The sequence below is a fragment of the Danaus plexippus genome, chromosome 4, assembly GCF_018135715.1.
Source record: "Danaus plexippus chromosome 4, MEX_DaPlex, whole genome shotgun sequence".
NCBI classification, from domain to species: domain Eukaryota; kingdom Metazoa; phylum Arthropoda; class Insecta; order Lepidoptera; family Nymphalidae; genus Danaus; species Danaus plexippus.
The window spans coordinates 8,886,026-8,906,583 of record NC_083538.1 but is presented as its reverse complement, the minus strand read 5'-3'; the positions used below and the strand labels follow the sequence as shown (position 1 = coordinate 8,906,583).

Sequence of the window (20,558 nt, the reverse complement as noted above, 5' to 3'; positions counted from 1 at the left end):
TACAATAATTTCAAAGCTCTATTCAAAACGTAATAACTTTCATCACACTCGTGTAACGGCCTCAGGTAGGAAGGTATTTAAAAGTAAGTGATTTTTTATGCATTTTAATACAATTCAAAAACATACATAGCTTATCGTTTTTTTTCCAGTTGGGAGAAATATAACACGTTACCAATCAATATACAACATATTCCCAAGACTATTTGTTTGTTTAAATCGTAAATATTTTATTATTGGTTTTATAAAAATCAATTTAAAATAAATCCATCGCCACCTTACATTCCACATCTCCCTCCCTGGACCACGGTCCACCATTACTAGTTCATAATTATCAGAAGACAATAACTTTGATGACATTTTCCAGCTCATACACGGACACGGACACGGACAGACAGATGGTCAGACAGCTTCGCTCACAAACTATTTTATCAGTGTAGACTCAAAATTCACTTCGTTAAATATTTTTAATTACATTTAAATGTTAAATAACCTTTAGATTTAATAACCGATAATGTGTGTTAGACGAAGACGACTTCTAAACGTTTCGTTTAAAGTCATTAGAGCGTATGTTAACGATGCTCCGATCTATATTTATATCGAAATGTAAATTGGGAACACTAAGATAGCGCTATCAGAGCCAGGGAGCTGCACCTCACAGGCGAGCGGCATCACGAGACATCAACAAGAGAGAGTCGGTGAGAAAAGACGGACAAGTGTCTCTTTATTGGATATTTATTCATTCAATATACATTAAGATATATTTAGGCATCGGTGTGGTGAGACGAACAAACAAAAATGAAAGCTATTATGAATCAGCGATCGCTTCGAGTATTTATACTAAAACTATTCTACAAATACAAGGACGGACCGACGGACGGACGTCGGATGGAAAACAAACAAGCGCAGTTAAAGATAATTGATAATTGACATAATGACTTGGTCGTGAGAGTGGACAGGTGGTAGGGGATGTGATCTGTTTACGTGTTAGTTAAGTATAGTTCAGAACAGAACACGCGGAGACACACCCATCGGCCGCTCGACCGTTCGCACTCGCCGTGTCCTTGTAGCAATGTCATGTGAAATAATCAAACTACCTTCACTCGTAACTAACAATATATCTGACAAGAACGCTCGTTGTTGCATTACGTGAGAATGTTTCAAAAAATGTGTTCTCTCGACGTGAAGCCAAGTAAACGACTGAGAGACTTCTTCAGATCGCTGAAGTGATCGTCGAGTGTGGACCTCCGACTGCGGCCGTTCACCCTGATACACTACGAAGTAGATTAATGCTATTAAAATGTAAGCGTAATGTATTGTGTTTTGTCACAAAGTTACTTCAGTGCTACCTGGACTCGAACCCTCAAACCATAGTCTAAATCGAAGCCGATGAATAAGTCGACCTAGGAGTTCCCACCCTCGAGCCGTGGAGCCGTGGAGCCGCAGCAGGCTGTTTGTTGCCGTCCGTCCAATACCCCGTGTAACAGAAACAACGCTCCCTAAGTAAAGTAAAGTATTTATGAAAGCTACAAGACTAAGTAATAGTTGGTCCGTCCCAGTCAAATTATAGACGGAATGACCGCGGTCGACCGTCGCGGACTGATCGCCCCCTCGACGTTTAATCGCTTGCATTTTTGATATCATCATTATGTTTCACTATATGTACACTCAACTTAACAATATTTTGATGTACATTGCTCTTACCGAAATAACAGAATTAAGTATTTTTTATTTATCTAGACTAATAGGACTTATGTTACACAAATATATGAGTAAAATATTTAAAAATTTGATATCAGTTCTGTTGATGTACAATAACATTGATTGTCTGGTTTTAAGGATCTGATGACTGACATCCTTATAGTAACCATTCCATTAAAATGAATAACACCAGTGAGGAGGTTCTCTTTGAATGAAAGAATTTTTGGAAGTAGACTTATTTAATGTATGAGGTACAGTCGATGTTTCGTTTTGAACAGTGGATGATTCAAGGCATCAGGGTAGCGGGAGCGGTGAGAAGCACACCAGCTGCAGCTCCGGCCGCTCGGGAAAAGAAATGTTTGAATGTTGTGGTCACGCAGTTCACTTCATTAGCCTCATGGGTTATGCACGCCCGGGACCGGCTTCCTGTAATTGTCGATAATTATACGACGGATAGCTCTAACTCGAAACATTTTGTTTGTTTCGACTTTACCTAACTCCTGATAGCGAACACTAAAATTATGATTAGTTTATAAAATATGACGAGAATTTTTAAAAATATATTAACACGAAATTCATTTTAACGTTTTGTCGGTGACCTTGAAGTGAAAGAAACCTTTTGATTGTTCTCATCAAAAGAATACGAAATAGTATCTTTAATGAACAGTCGCTTGCTGCATGTCATATACATTTACTTTTGATTTGACTATACGGTATTTACCATTAGTTTAAGATCAGATCTCACTGTACAGAATTTGTTAAGAGCAGAAAACGCTACTAAATATAAAACTCCACATTAGATTGATGTCAACGTAATATCACATAGCTCGGAAAGTGTATAAGTATAGTTTTGTATGTAGACACTAGCCCCTAGACACAAGACACTAGAAACTAGGCAGTACTAGTGGGACCGAATCCAAGGCAGTGTTTAGTGATTCCTATGTAATATTGATACTTACAATTGTCCAACACATGGACATTACCTACCATTGAAATATTCATACACCTACAATCTATGTACAGGCTGTGGCGAAATGTGCATGTGTTATATGACAGGAGGTCGCTGGCTGTCGCTGGCTGTCGCTGGCTGTTTCATCATTCAATACATTACAAGTATTATTGATGATCCGTAACGCGATTTATTTGTTTTGTCTAAACTATAGGCATTCCCGTGTTTCACTTAATATTTGTAAACAATTCTGAATACAGAAGCTTTATATTTTATGATTGTGATGTATATATATTACATATTATTTTATAATAATTATAGATCATGTAACATGTACTCTGTTGTGAACAGCCCTACTGTTAGCTACTGTTAGCGATGGTTGTTCAATAAATGTAGTGTGTGGACGGCCGTGGAGTCTCTCAAATATTAATAGACTAATGACATATCACAACACACCGATGAAATCCACTTCTATTATAGCAGAACGCTCGCCCCTGTCATTTAATATAAAAATGAACATATTAAAGTCATTTAATTTAATAACTGAAGTATCTTCTTTAATAAATAATACGAAAACATTGCCCTTGTTTATTTCTAAGCAGTTGTGTTTTAGAAAATGTTCATTATGTAACGTAATGTGACTGCTTCTACGACACTATGTCTGAGATAGCGAAATCGTCCGTCCTATCTGCTATCTGTCGTCGGTTAATATCTGTCAAATAATTGTTAGGGCACTTGGAAACAGATGATAATGGGGAAAGAAGTGTTACTTTATCATTTTTATCGAGGAGATCCGACGAAATTGACTATATTTTGCTTGAAATAACGTTTACAATTGATTGTCAACAAACAAAGTGTTTGCAGCGAGATTATAACTTTTATATCACATTGTCTAGACATATTAAATTGACAGAGATATATTGTAATGTATCGCATATCGCCTATCGCCGACTATCGCCGACTATCGCTAGTATCCGTCGAAAAATCTTATAAAATGTTATAAATATTTCCTCATAATTATTTTCTGTATTTTGAAGCAACTATTAAAAGATAGTCAAACGAGACTCGAAAAACGGGGATTTATTAAGAAGCGTTACATCGGAATGTTCAAAGTGTATATAATATGAGAGATGAGATCCGATCGAGATGTGAGGACTCTCTCGGAGCAGTCTCCGCGAGACGTTTCTTCTAACCTTGTCTAAATCGTTTGAGACTCACATTGTTACTGGTAGCGTGAGGTGTCAGTCAGGAGTCAAGAGTCGGGAGTCGGGAGTGACGGACGGCGGTGTGTTCTAGTGTTTATTTGTTTATTTGCGGTCGAACTGCTTTGGTTCACGCCGCGAGCTGTAGGAGGCCGGACTAGGGTCACCAGGGATTTGCAGCAGCAAGGACCGATATCAAAAATTATGTTTGATTTACAACGAATGATGTTGTTAAAGAAAAATATACAATATAAGATAGATCGAGGAACATTTGCTTTTATTTCCCTACATCATTAAATCCCGTGTAGTGTATGTTGGTTTTAAGTTGTCTCATTGCACATAATATTTCAAATGTGTGCGATGAAATAAAATAATAAACGTCCTGAAGAGTGTCAAAGCTTGGTTCTCTCAGGTCAAGTGTCAGAGTATGTTAGTATCTGACACTATCTCGTCACACGGCCACTCCTCAGCCGACTGCCGCCACATCCAACGTCACTTTCATCTCTCGCTGTATTCTCTTCTTGTTTTACTCATTTTTCTCTTTGTCCAAAAGCGGTTTTATACGCTTCTTATTGTACTCCTGTTTTTCGACATAGGAGATTTTTGCGTCTATTTTAATAGCCTTAAATGGTAGCTATTTAGACTAAAAATATTTTTTTGGCATCCATTACCCTTTTTCCCATAAAATGCTTCACCTTGTAATATCCCATTGTTGTGATATTTTAGAGTTTTTTCTCTCTGAAATGTATTTTAGAACATAATTAAATATTTACATAATAGAAGTTAAAGTCATCTTTATAACGGACCTCATATTAAAGACATTTGTTAAAGCCGGTAGTTCGCCAATCTTATTGCATTTTCAGACATTAATATAATGTGAGATGTTATCAGTGAGTGAGCGACTATCAATGAACTAAACAGAGTTGCACAATGTAGAATAACATTGTTTTTTGTATGTGTGTGTGTGTGTATGTGTGTCTGTGTAAGTTGAGACGCTGATTAGGATCTACAAACATATCGTTTTTCGTTACCGGACAGATTGCTATCACACTCACACACAAACACACACACACACACACCGTCACAGAGCTGTGTGTGAACTATTTGTTGTACAATTATTAATATTATCTAATAGCTATTATATTTCAATTGAAATTCGAAGTTTTTCGTTTGTTACTTTGTGGTTTGTCATCTGATATTTTTGTCAGAGTTTATTATGTTTACTGCAAAATGGAGATGTTTTTAGGAGGAAACAGATATAACGGGATACATCGGAAGTCAGGTTTGAGAAGAACTTTTAGGAACCGACTAACGGAATAACAACTTTATATACTATCTATATCAATATATGACGATGTAACTAGTTGAAAGCATGGAATGATAATTTAAAGTTTGGAGAAACTTTCAAAGTTCCGTTACTCCTGAAGTGCAGTCCCCGTCACCCTGGAGCTGGCGCTGCGTGTCCCGCTGTATGTGTCATTTGACGCCAACTAAAGAAGCTGTCTCTATTATTTCCCAAACATTGAATGAGATTATCTTTTATTTGGTCACCACCAAACGAAACCTGATCATCACATTATAACGATATTCGCTAGTTGTTTCCTCTCTGCTTTGTGTTCATCGCGATCGTCCGATAAGACTTTTGTGAACGGCCTAATTGTGTCGCCCCTAACACGTTTACTCGCAACAATAGGAATAAGCTTATCATTATAAGCTAATATCAAATGTAAAGTTTGAAGGAAAAAATGTTACAACCGCCGCTAGAAGACAGAAACGAAATCACATCAGAATCATAAAGTGCTCTCTCTCTGTTATGTATATATATACATATACCTTAAATTGATATTTTTACTTTTTGATGACGATAGTAATAGTTCTTGAATCATTTGTCTTCCTTACTGCTTTTTGCAAATGATCGTCTGTGAGCTGCGGTCGACTGTGAGGTACCCAGCATCTAACTCCACTGAATATTTCAGAAAACTATGATTAATATTTATTCTATTATATGTGAGGCGATTTTCAGCAAGCATCTGGGTTATCTAAATGTTATGGATCTGTTGATTGCGAGTCTACTGTGAGTTCGGTCGCCGGGCGGCTCCCTGCCCCCGGTCCCCACTATTGTGAGCTGTTCGTTACATTTCCATATCTTTGAGTCGCCGCACCAATTATTATAATTATATTTGTTCCGTTTGTATATTAGACCAGTTTTCACCTCCACGTGACCCTCAGACACGATTGTCGTATTCACGATTTATCATACAATGAAATGAAGAAGGATACTTCACGTGATTTTTAAAAATTAAAATATGTTATTCGGTAGTATCAAATAAGCCGGCCAGTGAATTTTAGGAAAATACAAATTGTATGTATGTATTGTATTGTATTATTGATGAAATCCACAATCGTAAGTTGTAGACTATACGTGTGTCACATAAGGACACACATTACATCTCCTGGTCGTCGATGTTCCCGGAGTCGTGTTCCGTGTGCGCTAGCTGATGGCATGACTGCTCCGTTTAATCCCTTGTATTACAAATATAACGAAACAAGGAATGACTCCTTTATTATGTAAATTAATTTACTTAACACTCGTAGATCCGATGTCGGCCCGCGATTACCAAACAACATTTATTATGCGTTGTATTGTTTAAAAACCTCTGTTTCTATGAACGGCATCGATCGACTTAATATTATACTATTTTTTACCTTCCATTTCGTAACACTCGCTCGCCACCTGTCTCTACTCGCGATGCTAACAACAAAAGCCATATTTTCCGTCCAAAAAGTAATAACTAAATTACACAATATGAATGTCAATAAAACATAATGCGGTCGGCGTGTTTGAAGCGAGCTGTATAATTTGGCGCTGGCTCGCTCGGTAGCACAATGCTTCCGCAGACTCATTCCTCAATTATGTCCGACACTCACATTCTGACATCGCTGACACCGTTGTAACCGACCTGAAAACTCTCTATTACATTTATTAATGTTGAACACTCCCTTGTTTTCAAAGTAAACTCTCGCACGAGTTTGACAATACCGCAATATGTTGAGTGACGTTTGGTGAGACTTGCATAAGTTCACTCATATATTCTTAAGTAAGTAATAAATTAATATCAAATTATTATATTTTCATATTTCCTTCAGTGTGATATAAATGTTTTTCTATGTGCAAGTCGAGTGAAGTGAGTCGATATCTCGTCTGTGGAGCGACTATATGTTGTTGAGTTACCTCGCCTCTGCATTAAGACGCTATCACGTTGTTTATAATAAAGTTATCATTTGCCTTAAAGGTCTATTAATGCTGCAGATACGTTTTCGTTTATCACGGATAACGGACACAATGAGCACGTTTTGTGATTTTTCTGTTTCAGATTAGATTAGATATCACATGAGTGATCGGCTCCGAACAGCGACGTTCAGCTAAATATTTTTGAATAAACATTATGTAACACACACAGTTAGCGTAATACATTATATATTATGTGTGATATGTCAGAGGGGAGTAGGACCTTACGTTTCCTTAAGACTAAATTCAATATATATAAATAAATGCGGTGTTGTTTTATAATTTCGAATTTTATACCTCCCCCTCTCTGTGGGTGACGGCGCCCAACTCAAGCCTCGACGAGAGTGTGTCGTCTTTAGTTTGTTGTCCGTTCATTCTTTAATCGTAAAAACAAACTATTTATTCGTGATTTATGACTTTACGATAACGATCGTTTGTTGAGTTATCTTTAAGTATTTATTGATACACTTGTTTATTAAATTACCTCCCGGTTTTACTCAAGCCAATGGAAAAATTTAGATTTTTTTTTACTCTATGCAGTGTTAGAGTCAAAATTAAATATGAATAATTCTTAAATCATTACATTGAAGACTTTACAGAAATACCTACGTATGATTTGATAAGAAGGAAATTCCCCGACGATAAAATACTTGAAACGATAACCAAAGTGAAGGAGACAAAGTTTTAATATGAAGTAATGTTTATTGTTTGGTCATTGTTACGTGAAACTAATGATTGTAAAGCAAATCACTAGATTTAAATTGAAATCTTCACTTAACATAATTAGGTTGGAGTTAAGAAATTAAAGATTATTGGTCAGATAAAATCTTGTACAGACACTTAAAAGTAATTAAGCGTAGTTATTATTTATGATACGTGTGTTTTGTAAACTCTTAGGCCATTATATATTTTGTCCGTCGTTAAGTATCTACAACCTGTGAACAGTCACATATGCTATCATCTGTATTTCGAGTTAGTTTTGATTAAAGTATTGTATATTTAAAGAGCAGTTATCACATTTTTGACAGATTAAAAAAAAATTCATATATTATGTATTGCAAAACAAGTTAAACCTGATGAGGGCTGATTAATAAAGTAAAAAACAACACTAAAAGTTCTTTAAAAAAAAATAATTAAAAAAATAAAGTAAAACATATCGAAATGTCAGCCTGAAACACGAAGCAATGTGCCAAGAGTTACTTAAATATACCTTAGTCATATACAATAAAGACTCTCCCATCTTCATTGCCTCTGAGGGTTACACCGTAGCTACTAGATGCGACACCTTCAGGTTCACATCACATATAATATTCGCTTCGTATGTGTGTGTGCAGCGCAGATATGAGTCCGGTCGAATCTGCGCAGTTCCAATTGTTATCATACTACCACAATATTGTCTTATTTTCCGTCACAATAGGATTTAGATTATCGAGTTAGTAACGGCCGACACCTCCACGACGCAGCCAAGGACGGCGGCGCGGACTGAGCCATGATAAAAGATATCGAGACCACACACTACATATTAAATCATTATATTATATTGTCGTGTCTGAATTTGGACGCGGCTCTTCACACTTTGGATATTAAAGATTTTTTTTTATATATTCAAACTTTAAAATGTTGTCCTTTCTTTATTTTTATAAAACTTTTATAACATGCAGAGTTAAATAACTAATGTATGTATATATAACATTTTGCAATCGGTGGTTGTGGCAGACGGATTGAATGTTCTTCATGATTGTGATAAGTACGAGAGAGTACTCACGGAGGAATCGAGACGGAAAGCAACCAGATTGTGACAATGATTGTGAATAACTCAGTAGTAAGAGTGTCACCGAGGGTTCCGCAGCCAACAACGAGTCCGTCCCTAAGACATTAGTAAATATATTTTAAATACGTTACGTTAGCTGAGATACAAAAGTATATCTGTATGTAAACCTTTTGTTAGCTGAGTTACTGAGCCACTGAGCTGAATGTTATAATAAAAGTGTGTCAGGTAAAGCCGGAGGTTTGGTTGCGTTAGTTAGTGATCATCAAAACGAGAGATTCTTAACGAGCTGTTAGTATGTAATGCATGCAAATCGACACGAGTGTTGTCCAACAGAGCAACCGCCTCCGCCGCCTCCGCCGCCTCTACACACGCGATACATAACCGACAAGCGATTATAATAAAACGTGGAATATATAACATTGTTACTATAACAGCTCGTCAGACGCTAGCTCCTATGCTTTAATCCGCACCGACGGACAGATCGATATCAGTTATAGCCGATTTAAATGCCGTTCAAGTGATGTTTGTTAGCTAAGTGCGCTAAGAGCTTCCAGTAAAAGGCCGGCTTGTTTTATTATAATATTTGGAATCATTTAGATAACTCGCGCCAACAAATGATAACTCGTTTTCATTTCGAGAGTGGATCCATTTTAAATTCATCGAATTCTCGTAATCATTGAACTTGAAGCTTGTTTTGTAACGTTCCGAGTTCGTAATGTTACGACAGTATCTGGTCACAGCTCAGCCGCCGTGACCGGGATCCGACTGGGACGTGGCGAAAAAACCAAACAACCCACAATGTAGCTATTAATAAATAAATAAATCACGGAAATCAATAAATAATACGGGGCGCGAGGGAAGCGACGCCGCGAGTCGACACAATACCCGCAAATTGAGACGCTTCATTCGACTCAGCAATGAGAACATCTACTAACATAAATCAGGGTTTGTCTGTCTGTGGGGTACGACGTGGTCTCACACCACATTATCATAATAAAATGGGGCATGCGAATTACATAGTAAAATATGTTTGTTCATTGAAAATATTATATTAAGTCTAAAATAAAGCCAAATGTCGTCAACAAATTAATTTTTACCGTTGATTTCGGATAATTGTTTGGGTGAAGATAAAATGAACGTACAGATCAAATAGTAAAATATATAAACACGAAGGACAATGCTAGAAGAACAACTTGAACGCAATGATTCGTCACGCGGCGAATGTTATTCAACATGGCGCACGCACAATCAAACTGAACACACCCTACACCCTGCACCCTGCACCCTGGATCCTACACCCTGCACCCCACTAGTTACATTTTGAATTATTTTTATTTCATTACTAACAATACATTTCACCCGTTTCCTTATGATTTGTTAGGCGCCATTTTTAAGGTCCCATGCGCGAGCGCAGCTTTTTACAAAGCGAGCGTAACGTTACAGAGCGGGGTGTTTTTTAAATTGTAAATTAAACTCGTATCAAAATTCGTCGCGGTTAATGAATATAGAAAACATTCCCGTCCCCGGCCTCTGTTGTGACACGTCTTAATGTCGTCTAATTTAGAACACTGAGCGGCGCGGACTGCGGCGACCGCTCGACTTTATCGGCAAATTAAGAATTAAACAAACTGCCTCAGATAAAATGAAGCTATTTAAGGTGAAACAGTTTTTTGTTACGAACGCCACTTAACGATCTCGATAACGAACGCTCTCCGATAATGATGTTATGTACCTACATGTACGTACCTACTCGTGCCTACCCTACTATACGACACATGTCACACAAACAGGATCCAAGGTTCTCACTTCTAGTTTTAAACGAGAATATTTAGTATTAATGTTGTTTTATTTATTAGTCAAACATACATCTGTTCACACGACTCCGTGTTCTAACGCGAGGTGAAACAGGCGAGTAACGTCACTAAGGAATTCTATTAAAGTTATCCAAACTGAAACACCTTTTGTTATTACCATAATATTTTGCAAAACAAATCTCAAGCTGTGCGAGATTTAATTCTACACTACAATTGTTACAACTACAGTGTAATTATTATTGTTGCGAGGGTTCGTTCGACGGAGGGATGCCAGCGAGCACACTTAATATTTACTAGACCATATTAAAACATGATTTAGAACATTATGTATATGTATATATAACCTTTTTATTATTGAAAAAACAAGCAAAGATTATTTAATAGCAAAATAAACCACACAATGACAAAACTTCTGATAAAATATTAAAACAAACTTCATAATAATATTAAGAAACTTGGAAACGAACTGTTAGGCTAATTTGTAACACAATATTCATGTACAAAAAACTTGTATACAGTTTCCACCCCTCGTCGCAATGATTTAATGTAATATATAGAGTATGTTAGTCTGTCTTTCCATCCCCGTTTTGTCGTTAAACGCGGGCGAGTCCCGGGCGAGGTCCCGCAGGCCCGGGCTCCGCTCTACTATAATACAACAAAATATTTATAAATGTTTTATTTGATCGGCGCGGGAGCAGACAAATATGAATGGTGGCTGTTACAGGAGGCAGCGGAATCTAGACCTAGCTTATACTTTTATTAATTTTTATATTTTCTTTATTATATTGAGACTCCGTCGTAAAAATTATTGCATTCGACAGAGAGAAAAGCAGTTGTGAGTCTTAAATTGTCTCATAATCTCAGACCCACTCGCCGCTCGCTCGCTGTCGCCGATGTCTCGAGGAGGTACAATTAGCCGTATTGTACTATTACCCTTCCTAGTCGATACTTTGTACCGAGTATATTGAATTATGTTTGCACACATGTTTAGGAGCTATGTCGGATGAAGACCGACTCGCGGCAGCTTAGCGTGATTTTATAACAGCTCAATCAAATGCTCTTTTATATTTTGTGAGGCGTGACAAAATATTACATAAAGAATTCAAAGTTAAAAAAATGTGCCGTAGAAAACCGCAGCTGGCTTTATGTTTAGCGCTAATCTTTCAATTAGCTCAAACATTTAACTCATGAAGACATTCGTCTAAGAGTACTGCAAGTGTTTAAAAATACAAACGAAACCGATTATATAATCCTTGTTTGTTAAACGATCTGTTTATGAATATCAATTTAATGTTTATTTTATGTAATGACAAAATTAACTAGAAAAAATATTAGTAACGTATGTCTTAAATAATAACTTAAGACTCAACTCACTGACACGACATGATGTTGAATACAGTCTCAATATGACTTTCACCTCCTTTAAGCGATACTCGAGCCTATCTCACGATCTGAGTCCACTCGCACTAATTAACAATGTTAGCCAATCAGTACACAAATGATAAAATAAATAATTATCTCACTTAGTTATACAACATCTTAAGTAAGTTTGATAAAATCTAAAATACACTTATCACTAATGATGTGAGCGGTGTATGACTGAATCATGCTAGTCGTTGTCGGTAACTTCGTCTGTGTATGTACTGCACGATACATTTTGAACAATTTAGGTAACTTTTCAGACGATAAATGACTCGACCTGATCCTAGACCGCCGTCATGGGAAAGTTATTGTGATACGAGTGATTTCAAATAAAGTTATAAAATCATAACGACCATAAAGATACACAAAGTTATAATTGTAAGGATCCTTAGTGGGCATTGTCCTGGACAAATCAGGTCAGATATGAAGTGTAACCTCCTGACTGCAGCTGGGTTCTGTACACCTAAGTTTATTGAAAATTTGCAACCAAATCTAAAACAATTAATTTACGTATATTTATAGGTTCTCATAAAAATATAAATATACATAACTGAACATTTATTGTTAATGATAACTATAGTTTTAATCATTTAAAATCATCTCATTTGCACAATAAAAGACCAAGTTCTGTTTCCTAACACAACTAAATGTCAAACGTGTATGATATAAAAATGTCAATTCTGTTAGTACGACACCCGCCACACCCAGGCGGACAATACACAGACATCAATGTCACCTAATTTCTTACGCTTTATACATCTATTCAACGATTTACAATACAATTCAACAACTAGAGCGCACACAAAAATATACCTTGTGTGGACCGAGAAAGATATCAAATCAATATCCACTGTTAAAGGTCGTTTGTTATTTAAATCATTACAAGATGAACCTTAATGTTTGTGCTTAAAGTTTATATTGGCCTGCTTCAGTGTGTTGGGGTGGTTTTGACTTCCGCGCTGACAAACTTACCCACACATTAGCGGTGCCATGAATAAATCGTGGAGATAACTTCATTAAAACGACAAAGCTGCGAACACACCCGGGACCCCGGGACGGAGAGCCGAGAATATGATATTAAATAGAAGTTTAATGTGCATCAATAGTTTACACCGCGTGGGATGTGTTGATTGTATTAAGTTAGTTAGAGTTTTAAGGTTTTAATAAAACACAATATAATAAAGAATCAATATTTCCTGAAATAATAACATTATTATTATTATTACTATCTCTCTGTCCCCGGAGAGCGGCCAGTCACCGATGGGCCACAGCATCTCACGTTTATCTCGCGATAAGACACCATTACCGTAAAGCATTTTAAATGTTCATAAGAGGATCACACTGCTACGTTTTAATTTCCTCGCTTCAAACTCGTTCCGATTAATAATTTGTAATGAAAGCTGCCATATTATAATTCTATTACATGGGAATGAAGACAAACAACTTATATCACAGTAATGGAATCTAACCTAATGCCATTTCAACATTATTTTTCGTTCCATGTGATTTGTATTCCACTGTGTAAAGGTCCCGGCTTACAGACCTGACCCCGTCATACATATTATACTTTCTAATAATATCAAAATTAAGTTTAATATCTTACGTTACTCCAAATTAAATTCATCTCTTATCTTCAATTACAAACCCCACTAACAAAAAACACAATAAAAATTCTTGAATATCTTGGAACATCTCAAAAGTTCCGTCAGAGCCTCTTAAATTTATTAAATGTTACACAACAATCTGTTACGGAAGCCTTTACAAGGTGTGTATGTCTTCATTTGAATCGTGGCCAGCTCGTAAAGAATAGTTTAAAAGCTACACCATAAGGCGGGCCAGTCACGAACAGACGCGGGCGTCACAACCACTCGGTAATGAATGCTCATCCATCAATATATATAAACCTATCTACACATATTTAAAACGTCACAACCTCACTGTTCCCATCCCGTAAACCATAGCGTTCATCATAATCATTACATATTCGTCTGTCGCTCTGTGAATGGAGAGTTTATGTTAGTGTAGTTCTAATGGCTCCGACCGCGGCCCGGCCGCCGCCAAAGAACTACCGAGTAAAGGCTACCGACTACCAACATGCTAGGAGTGGACTACCAGCTGATCACTCACACGCACAACTCTCGCCACTCTTCACAGATAATATAATGTATTAATATGGACAAGTTACCAGAAATGTTCTTCGAGCTGTGTTGTAACAGAAGCGACGTATCGGGGCCATGTTATGTTCGAGAAGTATAAACGTTTTAAGAAAAAGGATACTGACGCTTCGCTTTTGTAAAAATCCAAATTGTTAATATTTCAAATGGCATCGTCGGAGCGATTGTAATGTATCAGATTTCTGTTCCGTAACGAATGATCGAGCAATAAGTCGCTGATAAAGACAGTCTTTTATCGCAACATTCAAATCGTCCATTAGTTGAAATCCGAGATTTTCCATGGTGGTCCGTAATCTGAAGTACTTATTTACAATAATATACATTGTGTCACAGAACAGACTCAAACGGCGTTCTTAATTTGACTCGCAACAATAGCAGAGCTTTACCAGAACGAGATCAGCCGTGAACGACCGAGAGAGACCAAAATAAAGCGATTATTGGCTGGAGCAGTTCGTCTGTTTGTCGCCGGATCTTAATACACGAACCGGCGGATAATCCGCTATGAATATATAACTTCACTCTCGCTTTGTCCTGTGACGTATTGTCTATTGACGACTCCGTGGACCAACTCACACTCAGGTATCCGAAACGTGCTGTTACTGAATTATGATCTCTTCCGCTTTATAATATAAACGTTTGTAACATTCTGTTCCGCAGATTTAATTTTGCTAAGATAGTCAAAGCAGGCACACGATTTTGACATGTATAAGTTCTACCTTAAAGGTCGCAGTCGCCCGTCTGCACTCCGCGCCCGCGTAATCCTCCGGCGTTTGCTTCAGATGTCTCGCTGAATATTTTTTCATCTCGTTCACTTTCATCCGACATCTGTCTCTGTCCTCTGTCATAATTAGTGTTCGTGTGTGGTCGTCTTGGTGTCTCTCACTCCTCAACTATTGTCCTCTCTAGATGTCCTTTGTGTCATTGTCTTTTGATGTTTTCACTTTCTTTGTAAATCCTTTATGTTATAAATAAACAGTAATTGATACTGAGCCGAGAGCACAGTCATTGTATTGTATTCGAGATAATCCCTTACTTTCCTATTCGCCTATATTAATTGCCGTAAAACGTAATAAATTTTAATAAATAGTTAAAAATATATATTCAAACATAGATATATTGATTTAAATACCATTCACTCTACATATCAAATTAAACCTACAAAAAGGAAAAAAACTCCGTATCAATCCGACCAATTTGTAAGGTAATAGGAGTCTCCCGTGAAAGGCTGTACAACCGGCAGCCGATAATTTGGTCTTTATTAGTGTTGAAAAGGCTTTGTTTTGGCCGCTATTGTGGGACGTGTGAAGTTGATACATTTATTACGAGAGGGCGTGGCGATAGAGTGACGGCTCCCGACTCTACAATAGAGAGCGGCGCTCTCTGAACGTTACACGACCTTCCGACAGAGGTTACCACCATTCATGATAGCTCCGTTCGATTTTAGAACGCACTATATATAATATATATCATATCTTTAGCCACATTTCGTTTTATTTTCTAAGTTTCCGCCACTGTACAACTAATTGTATGTGTGACCAAGTATAAAACTACCACAAGTCGAAAGTTTTTTTACCGAGAGACTATTTAATAGAAGGAATAAGACTTGCTAAATAATAATCAATCGTACCTTTCTGTTTGTGGTCGGGAGAGTGTCCGTTCTGAAATGTATTATTTAATCTATGTGAGAAGGAACGACTCGTCATCGGTTCTAATAAGCCTCTTTATATCATTATTAAGTTATATTGTAATCACTCTCCTCGCTATTGTTCGCACCTGTACTCTGTAATTTCGTATGCGAATAGAACGAGTTTTAATTTATGGGACAATTATTATGAATATTCATGTTATTATAATATTGGAGATAATTTTTTTATAATAACATCAGGTATGAAGCGAGCACGCACAATAGATCCGATACCAATTTTGCGTTTAAGTCAATAATCCCGACAACATCTCAACTAAGTCAAATTGTTTCGTTTAGCTTTTCTCTACTTGTGCCAGAGAAATGTAGCTCTTATTTTTCTAAAAATAACGTCTGTAATACGACGACACGAGTGATTCTTATGAAATAAAGCTATGAGGTAATATGTATTTTATTATCTGAGGAATAAAAGCGCCATTTAAATAAGTAAATCATCGTAAGGTGATAATAGAGTTGTTCCTCGTGATGATGTTTGTTATATTGCAAACTGAATACCCTCTGTTGGGATTTTTTATTTATATATAATATGTATTCGCTAAGTTTATCGCCTGAGATGAAGCCCTTTATATGAAGGTAGGTCGAGAACTCTCGCGGCTTTCACGTGCGGAGTAAGATGCTTCGTGACAGATAACAAAGACGTTACATCAAAAATATTTCGTTAATTCAAAGTTTTCTGCCGGAAACTAGTAAACTTGTAAAGTTATACCTCAACGATGGGCAAATGTTTAAAATTATTTATTGATTTTTTGAGTGTCAATGTAAAGCTCACAAACAGCGTTCCGCTTGGCCGGTCCCGGAGTGTTACCACGTGCAGACAGCCCGACACATGCTTTGTATTAGTTGTGACAGATACCTCCTAATTGATACATATTTCATTTGTTTAACTGCTTCCTTTGTCGCGCCGACGATGGACTTTGTTGAGTCAAAGATCGGGTGACACACACATCGGATTATCCCATCAGTTTTTGGAAGATCGGCCTAGAAATATTGTCATCATCAAGAACAAATTATGAAATATCTCTTAACGAAATCGTAAATTCAGCAGTGAGTTTTATTTGTATGTTTGTTATTGCATTAACAGTCACGATATAATTTGTCATTGGTGCTAAAATCAAGAAAAAATTGAGATAAACATCAAAACGGTACAAGCACTTTATATAAAATTTATCAACAAAGAATAAACAAATCACTAAAAATATAACAATAAGTGACGTCACACGTGTTGCTACATCAAAATGTAAGGAATTGTAAGGTATGAATATTATTTACAAGTCCCAGCCACCTGAGGTTCAATTACTGCTCCTCTCTGACTCCCTCGCGGGCGGTGTCGGAGTCACCCTCGCTTGGATTTCAATACAGCCTCTGTAATTCCCAATCCGGTGACACTTGACAATCTTAATAAGTGTTAACGTTTTGGTTACAGTGGGTGCTTGTTATAAAAAGGTTAATTAAATGTCGACTGAAGCTGGCTCCCCTCCGATCCCTGAACTCCGGATCTCCGAGGTTGGCCTGTGTTTTATGTTGGCGTGAGTGTGACGATCGCTCAGTATCCTCTTAGAGTTCATAAATACTTTCTGTTTCAGTAACAGCATATGTTACTTTATTCATATGTTGATGCTCTTATAATTATCTGAAGCGTGAGAGATAACACTATTGAATTACCTATATATGTTTATATTAAATGGGAATAATTCATTTAAAAAAATCTTTGGTATGAGGAAGGTAATATTATTCTACCCTACAGAGTTCTTTACAATCTACTGTTACTGCTATTGCAGTCTACATAAGCTCTGTCCCCATCCCTGATACAATTAGTTTTAAAAGTATTGAGAGGTCTGTATCGATTTTCCTATTTTTTGAACGCTTCAGTAAGTCACTGAGATGGTCAACTTCAATTGAGGCGTTAGTAACAACAAACAGTGCATTGTAGCGTGTTCCAAGCTTCGTGCTCGTTAGTCAGGGATACTCCGGAAAATTCGAGACTTGTAACACAATAAACATCTTACGTTTAATAAACACCCTAGTCCGTATAGATTTTCTGTGGCCTGCCACGTTGAACACCCACCCTCTATGGGTAATTCTTTTTTTTCCAGGCGATGTATTTTGTTTCTCTGAATCCCAATATTTTTATGAATATCCAGATTTTTTTAGAAGACTAAGTAACTAGGTCTCCTTTTATAGTTTTAAATGTATATTTAACATTAACTTTAGGGTTTTGAAAGACGTCTAATTTCAGAAAAAACTTAGCTGAAACTTGGCTGAAAGTATTTAATAAAAACAATATTTTTAAAAGTTCTTCAACAGAAAAATGAACGTAATGTGTTCTTAAAAAAAATGTTCCTCTCATTTCACAGATGAATCACACTTCATAAATATTGAATACTCGTAGTTACGACTCACTGTGGTATGTGCGGAGAACAAACGTTTGTCGACAGTTTTCCTCAACGATACCCCTGACTCCGCTTCCACCAGTTTCCTTTAGAAGGCATCTAACTACTTGTTTTGTAACACGAGGTACTCATTTCTGTTTCTTATTTTATGAAATATGTTTTTAATCTTGTATTAAAATGTTCGTATATAAACTTTCCGATGATATCGTCTGGTTCAAAGTAATTAATAGGAATTTTATGCTAATACTAAAATATTTTAGTCAAGGATTCGTTTTCCACAGGATGCTTCAATATGTTTCACTCGTGTTTCCACTTTGTAAGCAAAAGACAATTTTGGAAGAATCCGGATTTAGCAGAGTTTTTTATAAGAATAGCTTAAAATTTTAATAGAATTCAATAAGTACGATTTATGGAGTATTTTTTTCTATCAAGGTGTAAGATATGTGAAACACGCTGAGGGTCACAGCCACCCGCAGACAAAAATGTCTTTATCATTAGCGGCACTTCTCAACTGTTATATTTATTAATTGCAGGCGCGGAAACCACACGGACACAGGAACATCCACTGCTCAAACGAACGAATACAGACTTAAGCGCAGTATATATAAAGGATACATTGAATATTTCACCAAATTGTGATGCCGGAGTTAATATGTGTTGCAATAAATTAAGACCTTATTAGAAACGAATAAAGTTGAAATTATCTTAGTTTTGTGAGCGATGATTAGTTTAAGAGCTTTGTTAATGAGTCGGTGAGCGCTTCGACGACGGTGAGGTATCAGAGCGTAAATTCCAACAAAATTCTCCTGAAATGTTAAAATCGACACAATAATTGCGTTTTTCATCCGGAGAAGAACGTGAGTAGCTACTGAAATAAAAGAACTTGTCAAAAATCATATTAAAAAAGAGAATATTGATGCTATTTTCCAAAAATTAGTATCAATAAAACAAACAACAACAATATGTTGATAATTTTACTTAACAGATTTTGACTTTATACGGTAGACTACAAATATTTCAGTACAAAACTTTACACATCTATCACATAAAACCTGTTGGTAGTCACGTATCATTTATCAATATCTCTAACTCTTTACTCTCTCTCTAATCAGTCACTTCTTGTGGATTTTCTTTTCCAAACATTCAATGACTTCATAGGCAAAATGATCCTGTCCATGATCTATAATCCTTCAAAATCTACAAAGCCAACTGACAGAGACGTCTTCTCTTCAACAGTCACCAATCGCCACATTAAATTATGGGCGCTATTAACATGAAGAAGTCGTTATGGAAATAATGAAGCCGTCAGTGGCCGCCTCAGTTACATATCAAAGAATGCTTTTAGAGCGGATCAAAAGTTACAAGACGTTTAATACTCCATCGCCACCATTAGTACTAATAATGAACACCGCAGACACTTTATTATGGAAATTAATGAAGCATCTCCAAAAAAATGTCTTTCAACTTTAACTTGATATTCGAATTGAAAGATACCTTTGTATTACAAAGGAATCTTTTTGATCAATTAGTTTAGGTAACAGTATCCTTTCTAATTTAACTTGTTTTTACTGGATTTAGCTGTGATCACAGCTGTGGTCAAGACACTATCAAACGACATCATCAACTAGAAGTTTCCGCGTTTGGCTAAAAAAAGACAGGAACACGATCCAGCGATGCCGCTACTTCAATTCCATTTAGTTCGTCTTTATTCATAAAACTGTTTTTGTTTTTTGGTTTTAACTAAACAACATTCTTTTCAAGACGTGTTAAATGGCGTAAGATTTGCTTTTTAACTTTCGTAAATGTTCCTTCGGAATGTTTTCTCCTTCTGTCTGTTCATACAATCAGTACCTTGTGTTTCAAGATGTCACGAATAATAATAGAAAACAATTTAAGGCAAAAATCGTTCTCATTAGCACCTCGCGTAGATTCCTTTATGGAAAATGTCAAATATTTCAAAATGGGAGGTCTCACATCAAAGAGCGGACGCGATCATTAAAATTGACAAATTATTCAAAAATAAACTACACATTATTTACGACCTCAGCCACAACACGTAATTGACATGTTTCATGGCCGATGAATTTTTTCTAGTTCAAAAGCACAAGAGCACAAGCATTCCCTTCACTGTTCCAGCCGTCTGATCT

At 36.6% G+C, this 20,558-nt stretch overlaps 1 long non-coding RNA gene across 1 annotated transcript; it reads right to left on the bottom strand.

The window, feature by feature from the left end:
• Positions 1 to 1,924: 1,924 nt before the first annotated feature.
• LOC133320106 (uncharacterized) lies at positions 1,925 to 17,749 on the bottom strand. Its single transcript, XR_009753561.1, has 3 exons — positions 17,304 to 17,749; positions 16,875 to 16,999; positions 1,925 to 2,124 (listed from the first exon to the last, which is right to left on the bottom strand). It is a non-coding gene; the product is annotated as an uncharacterized LOC133320106 (long non-coding RNA).
• Positions 17,750 to 20,558: the final 2,809 nt, after the last annotated feature.